Source organism: Bufo gargarizans, chromosome 7 (genome assembly GCF_014858855.1).
Source record: "Bufo gargarizans isolate SCDJY-AF-19 chromosome 7, ASM1485885v1, whole genome shotgun sequence".
NCBI lineage: Eukaryota > Metazoa > Chordata > Amphibia > Anura > Bufonidae > Bufo > Bufo gargarizans.
In genome coordinates, this window is record NC_058086.1 from 83,059,100 (window position 1) to 83,078,141 (window position 19,042).

At 43.4% G+C, this 19,042-nt stretch overlaps 1 protein-coding gene across 2 annotated transcripts in view; it reads left to right on the top strand.

The window, feature by feature from the left end:
* HEBP1 (heme binding protein 1) overlaps window positions 1-19,042 on the top strand; it is a 176,210-nt gene that overhangs the window by 102,337 nt on the left and 54,831 nt on the right. The window lies entirely within an intron of this gene.

Consider the following 19,042-nt stretch of genomic DNA (forward strand, 5'->3'; position numbering starts at 1 on the left):
GTTTGACATGATCTCCCTGAAGTAAACCCATGCTGTTTTTCATCTTGCAATCCATGGGATTTTAGATGTTCCACAATACTATCCTTTAATAGGGTTTCCATTAATTTGCCTACTATTGATGTCAGACTCACTGGTCTATAGTTGCTCGATTCCTCCCTACTACCTTTCTTGTGAATGGGCACGACATTTGCCAATTTCCAATCTTCCGGGACGACTCCTGTTACTAATGATTGGTTAAATAAATCTGTTAACGGTTTTGCCAGCTCACCACTAAGCTCTTTTAATAATTTTGGGTGTATCTCATCAGGCCCCTGTGACTTATTTGTCTTCACTTTAGACAGCAAACTTAGAACATCTTCCTCTGTAAAGACACATGCATCAAACGATTTAATAGTCATCCTTTCTAGTGGAGGTCCTTCTCCTTCTTTTTCTTTTGTAAAAACTGAACAGAAGTATTCATTAAGGCAGTCGGCTAGCCCTTTATTCTCTTCTACATACCTCCCGTCCTTTGTTTTTAATTTATTTATTCCTTGTTTTAATTTCCTTTTTTCATTTATATATCTGAAGAATGTCTTATCCCCTTTTTTCATAGACTGAGCTAGTTTTTCTTCTGCCTGAGCTTTAGAAGTTCTTATAACTTGCTTGGCCTCTTTCTGCCTAATCTTGTAGATTTCCTTATCTTCATTGCTCTGTTTTTTTTTATAATTACAAAATGCTAGCTTTTTATTTTTAATGATTTGGGCCACTTCTGCTGAGTACCACAGTGGTCTCCTCCTTTTTTTGCTTTTATTGACAAGTCTAATGCAATTTTCTGTTGCCTTCAATAATGCACCTTTTAAGTAGTCCCATTTCTCCTGGACTCCATGTAATCCGTTCCAGTCTGATAAGGACTCATTTATGACTAATTTCATTTTTGAAAAGTCTGTTTTTCTAAAATCTAAAACTTTTGTTTTTGTGTGGTGGGACTCTTTCACAGTTCTTATATTAAACCACACTGACTGGTGATCACTAGATCCCAAGGTTTCGCCTACAGATTTGGAGTGTTTTTGCAAAGAAGGGTCAAATCTTGCCAAGTCAAAATGTGCCATGCTGATAGACTCATACCGTAATAAAATCTAAAGGTGCTTCAACAAAGTATTAGTTTAAGGGTGTGCACACTTATGCAACCATATTATTTTAGTTTTATATTTTTTCTTCCCTCCACCTAAACTATTTCATTTTGTTTTTCAATTGCGTTGTATAGTTTATATGTCACATTAAAGGTGGAAAAAGTTCTGAAATGATTTATCTTTGTCAAATTTTTTTACATCACAGAAACCTGACATTTTAACAGGGGTGTGTAGACTTTTTATATCCACTGTATATGTATACAGGCCATGTGCATTATAGGGTATAGTATACTCTACACCTGGAGATAGTATGGGTCAGCCTGAAGTTAAAGGATGAATAGTATGACCAGAGCACAGACATATAGTAAAGATCCCACCAAGACCTGTTATAATGGGAGGCAGCACCGTCCTGGTTATGAATTCTTATATGGGTTACAACTATCCCTTCTATGGCAATAAATGGGTATAACTACCTCAAGATAATTTTTAATAAAATTCTACTTATACCCAACTAAACTCTTCTCTGTTATTCTATCTATTTGCACCTAAGGGTGCTGATGTCACGAACCTTAGGGACCCTGCCTTTGTTGCACCTAATACCTATAACCTCAAGTGCACCTTTGTCGCCACCGGGAAGGAGACTCCCCTCACTGCACACCAACCCAGGGAGCTAAAAAACGGCAATAAAGACTGCGCATTCCTCTGTCCACATTCACACTTATAACCATGCTCACACATATAAGCCGTGCTCACACATACGATATAAGCTGCGGCTCTGTACACTGCACAGGTCCTGTAACCTCTTGCTACTCCTCAGTCCCTGTTTCTCCTGGCTAGTGCCATGTAAAGATCTTGTGAAACCCTTAAAGGGAACCTGTCACCTCCTAAATGCATGTAAATCCGCCAGCAGTACCTCAGGGTAGACTACAGTGTGATACCAATCATACTTTTCATCCTGCAGTCCGATGCTGCATAAGGTCAGAAAACGATCTTTTATCCTCCTTCCACGCTAATTTGCATGTCAGCTTGAAGTAAAGGGGCAGCGGCCTCCTTGCTTCAATTCAAGGTAACCACCCCCCTCTTGCCTTTGAGTGACAGCCCGCAATTTATCTTCGCGTTCCGAAGTCTCGCACAAGCGCGGTGCCCTCTACTTTACTGCGTGATCCCATGCGCTGACATGGGATTGCGCAGTAAAATAGAGGGCACCGCACATGCGCGAGACTTGGGAAAGCAAAGCCAAATTGTGGGCTGTCACTCAAAGGCAAGACGGGGGTGGTTACCTTGACTTGAAGCAAGGAGGTGTAGTAATCTGGAAAAACACTGGTGGGTGGAGGTAGGAGGGTCCTTTTAACCTCTCTGTTTCCTGTCCCGAGATGGTCAAAGGGGAACATCCTCTTCTTGTGCTGTCATGAGGGAATAGCTGGAAACCGAATTACTAATTCCTATTTTTATTAGTTCATCATAGGTAACATTAACCCCTTAAGGACACAGCCCTATTTCACCTTAAGGACCAGGCAATTTTTTGCAAATCTGACCAGAGTCACTTTAAGTGCTGATAACTTTAAAACGCTTTGACTTATCCAGGCCATTCTGAGATTGTTTTTTCGTCACATATTGTACTTCATGACACTGGTAAAATGAAGTAAAAAAAACTATTTTTTTTGCACCAAAAAATACCTAATTTACCAAAAATTTGGAAAAATTGGCAAATTTCAAAGTTCCAGTTTCTCTACTTCTGTAATACATAGTAATACCCCCAAAAATTGTGATGACTTTACATTCCCCATATGTCTACTTCATGTTTGAATTATTTTGGGAATGATATTTTATTTTTTGGGGATGTTATAAGGCTTAGAAGTTTAGAAGCAAATCTTGAAATTTTTCAGAAATTTACAAAAACTCAATTTTTAGGGACCAGTTCAGGTCTCAAGTCACTTTGCGAGGCTTACATAATAGAAACCACCCAAAAATGACCCCATCTAAGAAACTACACCCCTCAAGGTATTCAAAACTGATTTTGAATACGTTGTTAACCCTTTAGGTGTTGCACAAGAGTTATTGGCAAATGGGGAGGAAATTTGAGAATTTTATTTTTTTGTCTAATTTTTCATTTTAACCCATTTTTTCCACTAACAAAGCAAGGGTTAACAGCCAAACAAGACTGTATCTTTATTGCCCTGACTCTGCCGTTTACAGAAACACCCAATATGTGGCCGTAAACTACTGTACCGCCACACAGCGGGGCGTAGAGTGAAAGGTGCGCCGTTTGGTTTTTGGAAGGCTGATTTTTATGGACTGGTTTATTTACACCATGTCCCATTTGAAGCCCCCTGATGCACCCCTAGAGGAGAAACTCCCTAAAAGTGACCCCATCTAAGAAACTACACCCCTCAAGGTATTCAAAACTGATTTTACATACGTCGTTAACCCTTTAGGTGTTGCACAAGAGTTATTGGCAAATGGCGATGAAATTTGAGAATTTCATTTTTTTGCCTAATTTTCCATTTTAACCCATTTTTTCCACTAACAAAGCAAGGGTTAACAGCCAAACAAGACTGTATCTTTATTGCCCTGACTCTGCTGTTTACAGAAACACCCCATATGTGGTCGTAAACTACTGTACGGCCACACAGCGGGGCGTAGAGGGAAAGGTGCGCCGTTTGTTTTTTGGAGGGCTGATTTTTATGGATCGGTTTTTTGACACCAAGTCCCATTTGAAGCCCCCCTGATGCACCCCCAGATTATAAACTCCATAAAAGTGACCCCATCTAAGAAACTACATCCCTCAAGGTATTCAAAACTGATTTTACAAACTTTGTTAACCCTTTAGGTGTTGCACAAGATTTAATGGAAAATAGAGATACAATTTCAAAATTTCACTTTTTTGGCAGATTTTCCATTTTAATTTTTTTTTTCCAGTTACAAAGCAAGGGTTAACAGCCAAACAAAACTCATTATTTATGGCCCTGATTCTGTAGTTTACAGAAACACCCCATATGTGGTCGTAAACCGCTGTACGGGCACACGGCAGGGCGCAGAAGGAAAGGAATGCCATACGGTTTTTGGAAGGCAGGTTTTGCTGGACTGTTTTTTTTTACACCATGTCCCATTTGAAGCCCCCCTGATGCACCCCTAGAGTAGAAACTCCAAAAAAGTGACCCCATTTTAGAAACTACGGGATAGGGTGGCAGTTTTGTTGGTACTAGTTTAGGGTACATATGATTTTTGGTTGCTCTATATTACACTTTTTGTGCGGCAAGGTAACAAGAAATAGCTTTTTTGGCAGCGTTTTTTTTTGTTATTTACAACATTCATCTGACAGGTTAGATCATGTGGTAATTTTATAGAGCAGGTTGTCACGGACGCGGCGATACCTAATATGTATACAATTTTTTTTATTTATGTACGTTTTACACAATGATTTCATTTTTAAAACAAAAAAAAATGTTTGTGTCTCCATAGTCTAAGAGCCATTGTTTTTTCAGTTTTTGGGCGATTATCTTAAGTAGGGTCTCATTTTTTGCGGGATGAGATGACGGTTTGATTTGCACTATTTTGGGGTGCATATGACTTTTTGATCGCTTGCTATTACACTTTTTGTGACGTAAGATGACAAAAAATGGCTTTTTTTACACCGTTTTTATTTTTATTTTTTTACGGTGGTCACCTGAGGGGTTAGGTCATGTGATATTTTTATAGAGCCGGTCGATACGGACGCGGCGATACCTAATATGTATACTTCTTTTTATTTATGTAAGTTTTACACAATGATTTCATTTTTGAAACAAAAAAAATGATGTTTTAGTGTTTCCATAGTCTAAGAGCCATAGTTTTTTCAGTTTTTGGGCGATTATCTTGAGTAGGGTCTCATTTTTTGCGGGATGAGATGACGGTTTGATTTGCACTATTTTGGGGTGCATATGACTTTTTGATCGCTTGCTATTACACTTTTTGTGACGTAAGATGACAAAAAATGGCTTTTTTTACACCGTTTTTATTTTTATTTTTTTACGGTGGTCACCTGAGGGGTTAGGTCATGTGATATTTTTATAGAGCCGGTCGATACGGACGCGGCGATACCTAATATGTATACTTTTTTTTTATTTATGTAAGTTTTACACAATGATTTCATTTTTGAAACCAAAAAAATGATGTTTTAGTGTTTCCATAGTCTAAGAGCCATAGTTTTTTCAGTTTTTGGGCGATTATCTTAAGTAGGGTCTCATTTTTTGCGGGATGAGATGACGGTTTGATTGTTACAATTTTGGCGTACATGCGACTTTTTTGATCACTTTTATTACCTTTTTTTGGGAAGTAAGGTGGACAAAATTTCAATTTCATCATAGTTTTTTATTTTTTATTTTTATGGCGTTCACCGTGCGGGTAAAGTAACATGACCATTTTATAGATCAGGTCGTTACGGACGCGGCAATACCAAACATGTGTAGGGAATTTTATTTTTTTAATTTTTAATCAGTGATAAATGTGTTTTTTGATTTTTACCTTTTTTTCACTTTTTTTTTGACCCAGACCCACTTGGTTCTTGAAGTTCCAGTGGGTCTGGTGTCTGCATAATGCAGTACTGTACTCTATATAGGGCTCTGTACTGTATTTTACTTACACTGAACAGATCTATGCTTTCAGCACAGATCTGTTCAGCACCATGGACAGCAGGACGCCTGAGCAGGCGTCCTGTTGCCATGGGAACCTTCCCCGTCTGCTCAGAACTTCGCAGACGGGGAAGGGTGAGCACGGGGCTGCGGGGGGCTGTCTGGGGGCTCTCTCCATCGGGGGGCTGCAAAGGCACTGCAGCCCCCCGATCGGAGAGGGAGGGAGCTCCCTCTTACTGTTAACTTTTTCCATACAGCGGTCCGTACGGACCGCTGTATGGAAAGGGTTAAACGGCTGACATCGCATCACCGATGTCAGCCGTTTATACCAGGGTGCCAGCAATGTGCTGGCACCCTGGTATACCCACTGTACACCAACGATTACGCAATAGGAGGCGGGCGGGGGATCGCGATCCCGCCTGCCACACCGCCCGCCTCCCGCACCGCCCCCACCACCCGCAACACCCCCCCTGCACCTCCCACCGGGCTAAAAATCATTCAGAGGTGCAGGGGGGGTGATAAATATATATTTTCGCCACACTAAAGTTTCTGATCGCCGCGGTCAGGGACCGCAGCGATCAGAAACTGCAGAAAGCGCAACAAACCGCAGGTCTGAATTGACCTGCGGTTTGTTGCGATCGCGGACATGGGGGGGTCACGGGACTAATGCATAGCTGGGGAATACATAATAAGTTTATACCTGTAGTTCAGGCCCTCAGGATCCCCTGAGGAATCGATATGCGAAACACGTGTCGGGGTCTGAGCTACACTGGTCGGTATTAATTTATTATGTATGTAGTAGTATTCGTCTGCGCCTATTTCATTGAAGGGATCTTTTAGTGTTACATGTCCTTTGTTGTTCTATTCTTTTATACAGTCATGTGAAAAAATTAGGACACCCTTTGAAAGCATGTGGTTTTTTGTAACATTTTTAATAAAAGGTTATTTCATCTCCGTTTCAACAATACAGAGAGATTAAAGTAATCCGTCTAAACAAAGAAAACTGAAGAAAAGTCTTTTCAAGATCTTCTGTAAATGTCATTCTACAAAAATGCCTATTCTAACTGAGGAAAAAGATAGGACACCCTTGCCCCTAATAGCGAGTGTTACCTCCTTTGGCTGAAATAACTGCAGTGAGACGGTTCTTGTAGCCATCTACCAGTCTTCGACATCGGTCTGAGGAAATTTTACCCCACTCCTCAATGCAGAACTTTTTCAGCTGTGAGATGTTTGAGGGGTTTCTTGCACGTACAGCCCTTTTCAAGTCACCCCACAGCATCTCAATGGGATTCAAATCTGGACTTTGACTTGGCCATTCCAGGACTCTCCATTTCTTCTTTTTCAGCCAATCTTTGGTTGATTTACTAGTATGTTTTGGGTCATTGTCATGTTGCATGGTCCAGTTCCGCTTCAGCTTTAATTTTCTAACTGATGGTCTCACATTTTCTTCAAGCACCTTCTGATACACAGTAGAATTCATCGTGGATTCTATGATGGTGAGCTGACCAGGTCCTGCTGCAGCAAAGCAGCCCCAAACCATGACACTTCCACCTCCATGCTTCACAGTTGGTATGAGGTTCTTTTCTTGGAATGCTGTGTTTGGTTTACGCCAAACATGTCCTCTGCTGTTGTGTCCAAATAATTCAATTTTGGACTCATCTGTCCAAAGAACATTATTCCAGAAGTCCTGGTCTTTGTCAACTTTATCTCTGGCAAATGTCAGTCTGGCCTCGATGTTTCTCTTGGAAAGCAAAGGTTTCCTCCTTGCACACCTCCCATGCAAGTTAAACTTGTACAGTCTCTTTCTGATTGTAGAGGCATGTACTTCTACATCAACAGTAGCCAGAGCCTGCTGTAGTTCTCGAGATGACACTTTAGGGTTTTTGGAGACCTCTTTTAGCATCTTGCGGTCTGCTCTTGGGGTGAACTTGCTGGGGCGACCAGTCCTGGGCATGTTGGCAGTTGTTTTGAAAGCCCTCCACTTGTAGACTATCTTCCGGACAGTGGAATGGCTGATTTCAAAATCTTTTGAGATCTTTTTAAATCCCTTCCCAGACTCATAGGCTGCTACAATCTTTTTTCTGAAGTCCTCTGACAGCTCTTTTGCTCTCACCATGGTGCTCACTCTCACTTCAACAGTCAGGAGCACACCAAACTAAATGTCTGAGGTTTAAATAGGGCAAGCCTCATTCAACATGCAGAGTAACGATCTACTAATTATGTGCACCTGGTGTGATATACCTGTGTGAGATCTGAGCCAATTTAAGAGGGAATACATGTGAGGGTGTCCTATCTTTTTCCTCAGTTAGAATAGGCATTTTTGTAGAATGACATTTACAGAAGATCTTGAAAAGACTTTTCTTCAGTTTTCTTTGTTTAGTTGGATTACTTTAATCTCTCTGTATTGTTGAAACGGAGATGAAATAACCTTTTATTAAAAATGTTACAAAAAACCACATGCTTTCAAAGGGTGTCCTAATTTTTTCACATGACTGTATGAGTGGTATGTTAAGTAGTACTATTCCTATCAGTTTAATCCCTGTTACATCCCCTATCAGGGGCCGGTCTATGGAATAGATTTTAGGAACCGGGAGATGGAAAAAGATGCTTGGTCGGTCCTCTTCCAATTTGGGGCACTGCGCATGTGCCTTGCAATGTACTGTGCTACCAGATATGAGTGGTATGTTAAGTAGTACTATTCCTATTAGTTTATTCCCTGTTACGTCCCCCATCAGGGGACGTGTATCGAATAGATTTTAGACAACAGCAAAGAGTTGTCAATAGTTGATACACTCATGACATAAATTTTATTCCTCTATGCGTCAATCTTGGTGTAGTGATGACTGTGCTTGTGCGCACGTTTGGGAGATTGCATGCAATGGCAGTTTTTCAAAGCCTATGGTCATGCTGAGGTAGTTCAGTGACAGTTAAGTGACCCAGAAAACAATGATTCTGCAGTGTGGGCCCATTGTTGGCATAGTAGGCTTTAATGATCACCTTAGATGATCACAAAGAAAATAAAAAAAATTTCTATGCAAAATTATCAAGCTGATCGCTTTTGGTCTGTTCACAATGAAGCAACGACCTTATCATCTGGGGTGTTCCAACATTGCCATTGCCAACTGACTCAACGATCACGAAGGGGAATTGACACATGTATGTGCATTTTTTTTTGTTTTGTTTTTGCAGCCACAGTGCAGCACCAGAGGCCAGAAAAATTTGGCATGAAAAATTTGGTATTGTTGCAGAGAAGTCACGCAAGTCATCCGGCATGGAGAGATAAAATACAGCAGCGTGTGGACCATTTTTAGCCCAAGGCATCTAATCTCATCAGGCCTTTTTTAGTCAAATGTATCACCCACAGTCAGTCTCTTTGGAATCCATGCCTCATTCATCTTAATAAAGGTGAGGTAATCTAGACTTTTTTGACCTAGGCGACTTCTCTTCTCAGTGACAATACCTCCTGCTGCACTTAAGGTCCTTTCTGACAGGACACTTGAAGTGGGGCAGGCCAGAAGTTCTATTGCAAATTGGTATAGCTCAGGCAACAAGTCAAGCCTGCACACCCAGTAGTCAAGGGGTTCATCGCTCCTCAGAGTGTCGATATCTGCAGTTAAGGCAAGGTAGTCTGCTACCTGTCGGTCGAGTCGTTCTCTGAGGGTGGACCCCGAAGGGCTGTGGCGATGCGTAGGACTTAAAAAGCTCTGCATGTCCTCCATCAACAACACGTCTGTAAAGCGTCCTCTCCTTGCCGTCGTGGTAGGAGGAGGATTACTTTCACCTCTTCCCCTGTTAGATTCCCGTTGTGCTGTGACATCACCCTTATATGCTGTGTAAAGCATACTTTTTAACTTGTTTTGGAACTGCTGCATCCTTTTCGACTTCCGGTAATTCAGTAACATTTTAGGCACTTTCTGCTTATACCGGGGTTCTAGTAGCGTGGCCATCCAGTACAGGTCATTCTCCTTCAGCCTTTTTATACGAGGGTCCCTCAACAGGCACGACAGCATGAAAGACACCATTTGCACAAGGTTGGATGCCGAGCTACTCATGTCCTGTTACTCGTCCTCACTGATCTCACTGAAGGTCTGTTCTTCCCCCCCCAGCCACGTACAACACCACGTGTACCAGATAGATGACAACGAGCACTCTGGGATGCCTGCTGTGGTTGGTTTTCCTCCTACTCAAAACCACATTCCTCATCTGACTCCTCTTTCTCAGATTCCTCTTCCAGCGTTGCCGCAGGTCCAGCAAGCGATGCTGATAAGGCTGTTTCTGGTGGTCATGGTGACCACAACTCTTCCTCTTCACGCTCATCTACGGCCTGATCCAGCACTCTTTGCAGGGCATGCTCCAGGAATAAAACAAATGGCATGATTTAACTGATGGTGCCTTTGGTGCGACTGACTAGGTTTGTCACCTCCTCAAAAGGACGCATAAGCCTACAGGCATTGCGCATGAGCGTCCAGTAACGTCTCCAGTTAGTGCAGAGTCAGCCACTGATCCACCTGTGCGTTCAGGACGGACAGGAGTGCTGGTCCGGTGTGACTCTCTGCTTTCAGGCAAGTCAACCCCAAGACGGCATGACACTGTCGTATCCGGGATGTGGAATAGCCCCTGGGGAGCTGGGGGGGGTGCAGTTGATGTGGAGCAAGACGCAGCAGCAGAAGAGGACTCAGCAGAGGAAGTTAGCGAAGAGGATGGAGTAGGAGGAGTAGGGGAGGTGGCAGCAGGCCTGCCTGCAAGTCATGGCGGTGTCACCAACTCCTCTGCAGAGCCATGCATTCCATGCTTGGCAGCCGTCAGCAGGTTTACCCAATGCGCAGTGTACGTGATATACCTGCCCTGACCGTGCTTTGCAGACCATGTATCAGTGGTCAGATGGACCCTTGCCCACACTGTGTGCCAGACATGCCATGACTTCCTTTTCCACAATAGAGTACAGGTTGGGAATTGCCTTTTGTGAAAAGACATTTCGGCCGGGTACCTTCCACTGCGGTGTCCCAATAGCTACAAATTTTTTGAAGGCCTCAGACTCCACCAGCTTGTATGGTAAAAGCTGCCGGGCTAAGAGTTCCGACAAGCCAGCTGTCAGACGCCGGGCAAGGGGATGACTCTGTGACATTGGCTTCTTACGCTCAAACATTTCCTTGACAGACTGTGGGCAGATGAGCAGGAACTGCTCAATGTGAGAGGCGGAGTGGCGGATGGTTGAGAGGAGGCAAGGAGGACAGCAGTGGTTGACGTGGCTGAAGATGCTGGACCAGGAGGAGGATGGTGGCTTTGAGTTTGTGTGCTGCTTGTACTCGTCATCATGTGTTGATCCCATAGGCGTTTGTGATGTGAGATCATGTGCCTTCGCAAAGCAGTTGTACCTAGGTGGGTGTTTTACTTCCCACGACTCAGTTTCTTTTGGCACAGGTTGCAAGTGGCATCGCTGTTATAAGAGGCAGACACACAAAAAAAATGCCACAATGCTGAGCTTTGCAATGACGGCATTCTGGTGGTGGCAACAGCATGCGTTGATTGGCGTGCTGTCTGGCTGAACCCGGGTGCTGATACATGCTGTCTGACTGTGCCACTAGCTCCTTGCGATGACCGCCCCCTGCTTCCAACTCGTCTCCTCCTCCTCTCTGTCTTCCCATCTGAACGTTCCCCCTGTTCTTCTTCTCTTCGAGCGGGCACCCACGTGACATTCACGGACACATAGTCATCATTAACCGCTGCACTTGTATCTGACAACTCAGCAAAGGAAGCAGCAGCGGGTACAACATCATCATCATCACACCGTACGTCCATGTGTGTAATGCTGCCTGACTGAGACATATCCCTGTTATCTACATCCTCTGGCAATAATGGTTGGGCATCACTCATTTCTTCCAACTGATGTGTAAATAACTCCTCTGACAGATCGAGTGAAGTAGCTGTGGTTCTAGTGTTGGTGGTGGCCACAGGCGGGCTAGTGGTAACTTGAGAGGTGCCCGAAGCTGAGCTGGAGGAGGATGGTGCGTCAAGGTTCCGAGCGGAAGCTTTAGAAGATTGGGTGTCCTGTGTTAGCCAGTCAACTATGTCCTCAGAACTTTTTGAGTTAAGGGTATGTGGCCTCTGAACACTGGGCATTATTTTAGGGCCAAAGGAAATCACAGCACCACGACCACGACAGCCCCTGCGGGGTGGCCTGCCTCTGCCTGTCATTTTTTTCTCCGATTATTGGTACTATGCGTGCAAGCTACTGTGACACCAGATGTGAGTACAGTACACGATGTAGGCCTGGCACACACGCTTGCAGACAACTGCAATTATATTACAGTGAAAAAAGTGTTTTGTTTTCTTAAAATGCAAGCTACTGTGACACCAGATATAAGTGGTGACACTGTTCACTGGCAGTAGTGGGCACAGTACACACTGTAGGCCTGACACACACGCTGGCAGGCAACTGCAATTAGATTACAGAGAAAAAAAAAAAAGCAGACTGATGTACTAGCCTTAAAAGGTCTTTTTGGTGTGCTGTAAGGACGCTGTCCTTACAGCAGATCAGATGAGTCTTTCAGGACTGGAGTGGACAGTGAATACACTGGCCTAGCTATCGATTTCCCTATTAAATCAGCAGCAGCTGAACTGTCCCTGCTCTCACTGACACTGCAGCTTCCGAATGAATCTAAGATGGATGCTGTCCTTGCTTTTTGCTAGGAGGTGGAAGGGTCTAGGAGGGAGGGTATGCTTCTGATTGGCTGGAATGTGTCTGCTGACTGTGACGTACAGGGTCAACGTTTGCTCAATGATGACAAATTGGGGGCGGACCGAACATCGGATATGCTCGCCCGCCGCGGGTAACGCGAACAAGCGTTGTTCGCCGGGAACTGTCTCTATTCGTTACCTGTATAAAAGACACCTCTCCACACAATCAATCACACGCCAACTTCTCCACCATAGCCAAGACCTGCACAAGGCTGGGATGGGCTACAGTACAATAGGCAAGAAGCTCATTGAGAAGGCAACAACTCTTGGCTCAATTATTAGAAAATGGAAGAAACACAAGATGACTGTCAATCTTCCTCGGTCAGGGGCTCCATGCAAGATCTCGCCTCGTGGGGTAACGATGATTCTGAGAAAGGTCAAGAATCAGCCCAGAACTAAACAGGAAGACCTGGGCAATGACCTGAAGAGAGCTGGGACCACATTCTCAAAGATTACCATTAGTAACACACTAAAATTATAATCCTGCAGAGCGTGCAAAGTCCCCCTGTCACAACAGCACATGTCCAGGCCTGTTTGAAGTTCACCAATGACCATCTAGATAATCCAGAGGAGGCATAGGAGAAGGTCATGTGGTCAGATGAGACCAACATAGAACTTTTTGGCATCAACTCCACTCGCTGTGTTTGGAGAAAGAAGCAGGATGAGTACAACCCCAAGAACACCTTCCCAACTGTGAAGTATTGCGGTGAAAACATCATACTTTGGGGGTGATTTTCTGCAAAGGGGACAGGACGATTGCACAGTATTGAAGGAAGGGTGGATGGGGCCATGTATCGTGAGATTTTGGAAAACAACCTCCTTTCCTCAGTAAGAGCATTAAAGATAGGTTGTGGCTGGGTCTTCCAGCATGAAACCTGAAACACACAGGGAGTGGCTCCGTAAGAAGCATTTCAAGCTCCTGGTCCTGGAGTGGCCTAGCCAGTCTCCAAACCTGAACCAAATCAAAAATCTTTAGAGGGAGCTGAAACTCAATGTGGCCCAGCGACAGCCCTGAAACCTTAAAGATCTGGAGAAGATATGTATGGAGGAGTGGGCCAAAATCCCTGCTGCTGTGTGTGCACACTTGGTCAAGAACTACAGGAAACGTCTGACCTCTACAATTGCAAACAAAGGTTTTTGTACCAAATATTAAAGGGGTTGTCGGGGTTCAGAGCTGAACCCGGACATACCTCCATTTACACCCAGGCAGCCCCCCTGCTCTCCTTTGCCCTGTGCTAAATCGCGCAGGGAAAAGGCATTTTTTGGAGATCCGGTGACGTACCGGGGCTTTCCATGGGGCTGCCAGGAACCCCGGTGACGTCACGGGGACTGATGGGCGGGATTTAGCGCTGCCCTAGCCAGTAAAACCGCTAGGGTAGCGCTAAAGCCCACCCATCAGAGCCAATGACATCACTGAACACATTGCCGGGCGAAAGTTTCCGCCCGGCAGTGTGTTATTGAAAACAAAAGAGCTTGTGCGATTTAGCGCAGGGCAATTGAGCGCATCGGAGCATGAGATGCTCCGATGCTAGCCTCAGGGGGGTCTGCCTGGGTGAAAATAAAGGTATGTCCGGGTTCAGCTCTGAACTCGGACAACCCCTTTAAGTTCTGTTTTTCTATTGTATCAAATACTTATTTTATGCAATAAAATGCTAATAAATTATTTAAAAATCATACAATATGATTTTGTGGATTTTTTTTTTATTCTGTCTCTCACAGTTGAAGTGTACCTACAATAAAAATTACAGATCTCTCTATTCTTTGTAGGTGGGAAAATTTGCAAAATCGCCAGTGTATCAAATACCTATATTCCCCACTGTATGTATTATACATGATATTTACACGTGTCCATTACATTGATCTAACATTGGAGTACATTAAAATGGAGTCGGTCACGTACTTTGGACATATTAAACTGTTATCACTGTCCTGTAGGTGACATAAACAGTTAACATATACCTTTCTTTCTTATTTCTGTATATTTAAAGTTGAATATATATGCAAATGAGCTGCAATTGCCCAGGGGCGTTCCTCTCCGAATGCAAGTGCCTATGTTTTCCTGATAGTGCTGTTATCGCTCCTCCCATGTTTTAATGTAAGCCTGCCCAGTGCCCTTACATTATGGACTCTGCTCTCTGAAATCCCGTGTCAGTGCTGGGCCTGGGGTCTGAATATTCTGAGCACTGCTCAGAAAGATAATACAGTATACACAATGTTTAATTCTACAGACACTGGTAATATGTGTCAGCTTGAAAGTATAGAAAAAACATGCAACTCTATGTGGTGATGTTATAGCTTGAAGGTTAAGCTATTGGTTGTGCAGGTAGAAATCCCTGGTTTTAATTTCAGGAGAGACTTTAAAGTTTTTTTCTTCAGATATTTTTCTTTCCACATTTATTCCATAAGAAAATTCTATGTCCTTATCATATTTAGAATAATGTTTTTTTTTTTTATCTAATAATTAGGGATGAGTGAACTCGAACTGTATAGTTCGGGTTCGTACCGAATTTTGGGGTGTCTGTGACCCGAACCCGCACATTTTCGTAAAAGTCCGGGTTTGGGTTCGGTGTTCGTCGCTTTCTTGGCGCGTTTGTGACGCTTTCTTGGCGCTTTTTGAAAGGCTGCAAAGCAGCCAATCAACAAGCGTCATACTACTTGCCCCAAGAGGCCGTCACAGCCATGCCTACTATTGGCATGGCTGTGATTGGCCAGAGCACCATGTGACCCAGCCTCTATTTAAGCTGGAGTCACATAGCGCCGCCCGTCACTCTGCTCTGATTAGCGTAGGGAGAGGTTGCGGCTGCGACAGTAGGGCGAGATTAGGCAGATTAACTTCTCCAAAGGACTTGATTAACCACTTAAGGACCACAGGTTTATACCCCCCTAGTGACCAGGCCCTTTTTTACAAATCGGCACTCCACAACTTTAGCGGTTTATTGCTCGGTCATGCAACTTACCACCCAAATGAATTTTACCTCCTTTTCTTCTCTAATAGAGCTTTCATTTGGTGGTATTTCATTGCCGCTGACATTTTTACTTTTTTTGTTATTAATCGAAATTTAACGATTTGTTTGCAAAAAAATGACATTTTTCACTTTCAGCTGTAAAATTTTGCAAAAAAAACGACATCCATGTATACATTTTTCGCCAAATTTATTGTTCTACATGTCTTTGATAAAAAAAAAATGTTTGGGCAAAAAAAAAATGGTTTGGGTAAAAGTTATAGCATTTGCAAACTATGGTACAAAAATGTGAATTTCCGCTTTTTGAAACAGCTCTGACTTTCTGAGCACCTGTCATGATTCCTGAGGTTCTACAATGCCCAAACAGTAGAAAACCCCCACAAATGACCCCATTTCGGAAAGTAGACACCCTAAGGTATTCGCTGATGGGCATAGTGAGTTCATAGAACTTTTTATTTTTTGTCACAAGTTAGCGGAAAATGATGATGATTTTATTTTTTTTATTTTTTCTTACAAAGTCTCATATTCCACTAACTTGCGACAAAAAATAAAAAATTCTAAAAACTTGCCATGCCCCTCACGGAATACCTTGGGGTGTCTTCTTTCCAAAATGGGGTCACTTGTGGGGTAGTTATACTGCCCTGGCAATTTAGGGGCCCAAATGTGTGAGAAGTACTTTGCAATCAAAATGTGTAAAAAATGACCGGTGAAATCCAAAAGGTGCACTTTGGAATATGTGCCCCTTTGCCCACCTTGGCAGCAAAAAAGTGTGACACATCTGGTATCGCCGTACTCAGGAGAAGTTGGGGAATGTGTTTTGGGGTGTCATTTTACATATACCCATGCTGGGTGAGAAAAATATCTTGGTCAAATGCCAACTTTGTATAAAAAAATGGGAAAAGTTGTCTTTTGCCAAGATATTTCTCTCACCCAGCATGGGTATATGTAAAATGACACCCCAAAACACATTCCCCAACTTCTCCTGAGTACGGCGATACCACATGTGTGACACTTTTTTGCTGCCAAGGTGGGCAAAGGGGCACATATTCCAAAGTGCACCTTTCAGATTTTGCAGGCCATTTTTTACACATTTTGATTGCAAGGTACTTCTCACACATTTGGGCCCCTAAATTGCCAGGGCAGTATAACTACGCCACAAGTGACCCCATTTTGGAAAGAAGACACCCCAAGGTATTCCGTGAGGGGCATGGCGAGTTCCTAGAATTTTTTATTTTTTGTCACAAGTTAGCGGAAAATGATGATTTTTTTTTTTTTTATCTTTTTTCCTTACAAAGTCTCATATTCCACTAACTTGCGACAAAAAATAAAAAATTCTAGGAACTCGCCATGCCCCTCACGGAATACCTTGGGGTGTCTTCTTTCCAAAATGGGGTCACTTGTGGCGTAGTTATACTGCCCTGGCAATTTAGGGGCCCAAATGTGTGAGAAGTACTTTGCAATCAAAATGTGTAAAAAATGGCCGGTGAAATCCGAAAGGTGCACTTTGGAATATGTGCCCCTTTGCCCACCTTGGCATCAAAAAAGTGTCACACATCTGGTATCGCCGTACTCAGGAGAAGTTGGGGAATGTGTTTTGGGGTATCATTTTACATATACCCATGCTGGGTGAGAGAAATATCTTGGCAAAAGACAACTTTTCCCATTTTTTTATACAAAGTTGGCATTTGACCAAGATATTTTTCTCACCCAGCATGGGTATATGTAAAATGACACCCCAAAACACATTCCCCAACTTCTCCTGAGTACGGCGATACCAGATGTGTGACACTTTTTTGCTGCCAAGGTGGGCAAAGGGGCACATATTCCAAAGTGCACCTTTCGGATTTTGCAGGGCATTTTTTACACATTTTGATTGCAAAGTTCTTCTCACACATTTGGGCCCCTAAATTGCCAGGGCAGTATAACTACGCCACAAGTGACCCCATTTTGGAAAGAAGACACCCCAAGGTATTCCGTGAGGGGCATGGCGAGTTCCTAGAATTTTTTATTTTTTGTCGCAAGTTAGTGGAATATGAGACTTTGTAAGGAAAAAGAAAAATCATCATTTTCCGCTAACTTGTGACAAAAAATAAAAAATTCTAGGAACTCGCCGTGCCCCTCACGGAATACCTTGGGGTGTCTTCTTTCCAAAATGGGGTCACTTGTGGCGTAGTTATACTGCCCTGGCAATTTAGGGGCCCAAATGTGTAAGAAGTACCTTGCAATCAAAATGTGTAAAAAATGGCCGGTGAAATCCGAAAGGTGCCCCTTTGCCCACCTTGGCATCAAAAAAGTGTGACACATCTGGTATCGCCGTACTCAGGAGAAGTTGGGCAATGTGTTTTGGGGTGTCATTTTACATATACCCATGCTGGGTGAGAGAAATATCTTGGCAAAAGACAACTTTTCCCATTTTTTTATACAAAGTTGGCATTTGACCAAGATATTTTTCTCACCCAGCATGGGTATATGTAAAATGACACCCCAAAACACATTCCCCAACTTCTCCTGAGTACGGCGATACCACATGTGTGACACTTTTTTGCAGCCTAGATGCGCAAAGGGGCCCAAATTCCTTTTAGGAGGGCATTTTTAGACATTTGGATCCCAGACTTCTTCTCACACTTTCGGGCCCCTAAAAAGCCAGGGCAGTATAAATACCCCACATGTGACCCCACTTTGGAAAGAAGACACCCCAAGGTATTCAATGAGGGGCATGGCGAGTTCCTAGAATTTTTTATTTTTTTGCATAAGTTAGCGGATATTGATTTTTTTTTGTTTTTTTCTCACAAAGTCTCACTTTCCGCTAACTTAGGACAAAAATTTCAATCTTTCATGGACTCAATATGCCCCTCACGGAATACCTTGGGGTGTCTTCTTTCCGAAATGGGGTCACATGTGGGGTATTTATACTGCCCTGGCTTTTTAGGGGCCCTAAAGCGTGAGAAGAAGTCTGGAATATAAATGTCTAAAAATGTTTACGCATTTGGATTCCGTGAGGGGTATGGTGCGTCCATGTGAGATTTTATTTTTTGACACAAGTTAGTGGAATATGAGACTTAGTAAGAAAAAACAAAAACAAACAAACAATTTCCGCTAACTTGTGCCAAAAAAAATGTCTGAATGGAGCCTTACCAGGAAGGGGGGGGGGGGGGTGATCAATGACAGGGGGGTGATCACCCATATAGACTCCCTGATCACCCCCCCTGTAAAGCTCCATTCAGACATCCGCATGATTTTTTACGGATCCATGGATACATGTATCGGATCCACAAAACGCATGCGGACGTCTGAATGGAGCCTTACAGGGGGGTTATCAATGACAGGGGGTGATCAGGGTAATCACCACCCTGTCACTGATCACCCCCCCTGTAAGGCTCCATTGAGACATCCGCATGATTTTTTACGGATCCATGGATACATGGATCGGATCCACAAAACGCATGCGGACGTCTGAATGGAGCCTTACAGGGGGGTTATCAATGACAGGGGGTGATCAGGGTAATCAGGGTGATCACCCCCCTGTCACTGATCACCCCCCCTGTAAGGCTCCATTCAGACATCCGCATGATTTTTTACGGATCCATGGATACATGGATCGGATCCACAAAACGCATGCGGA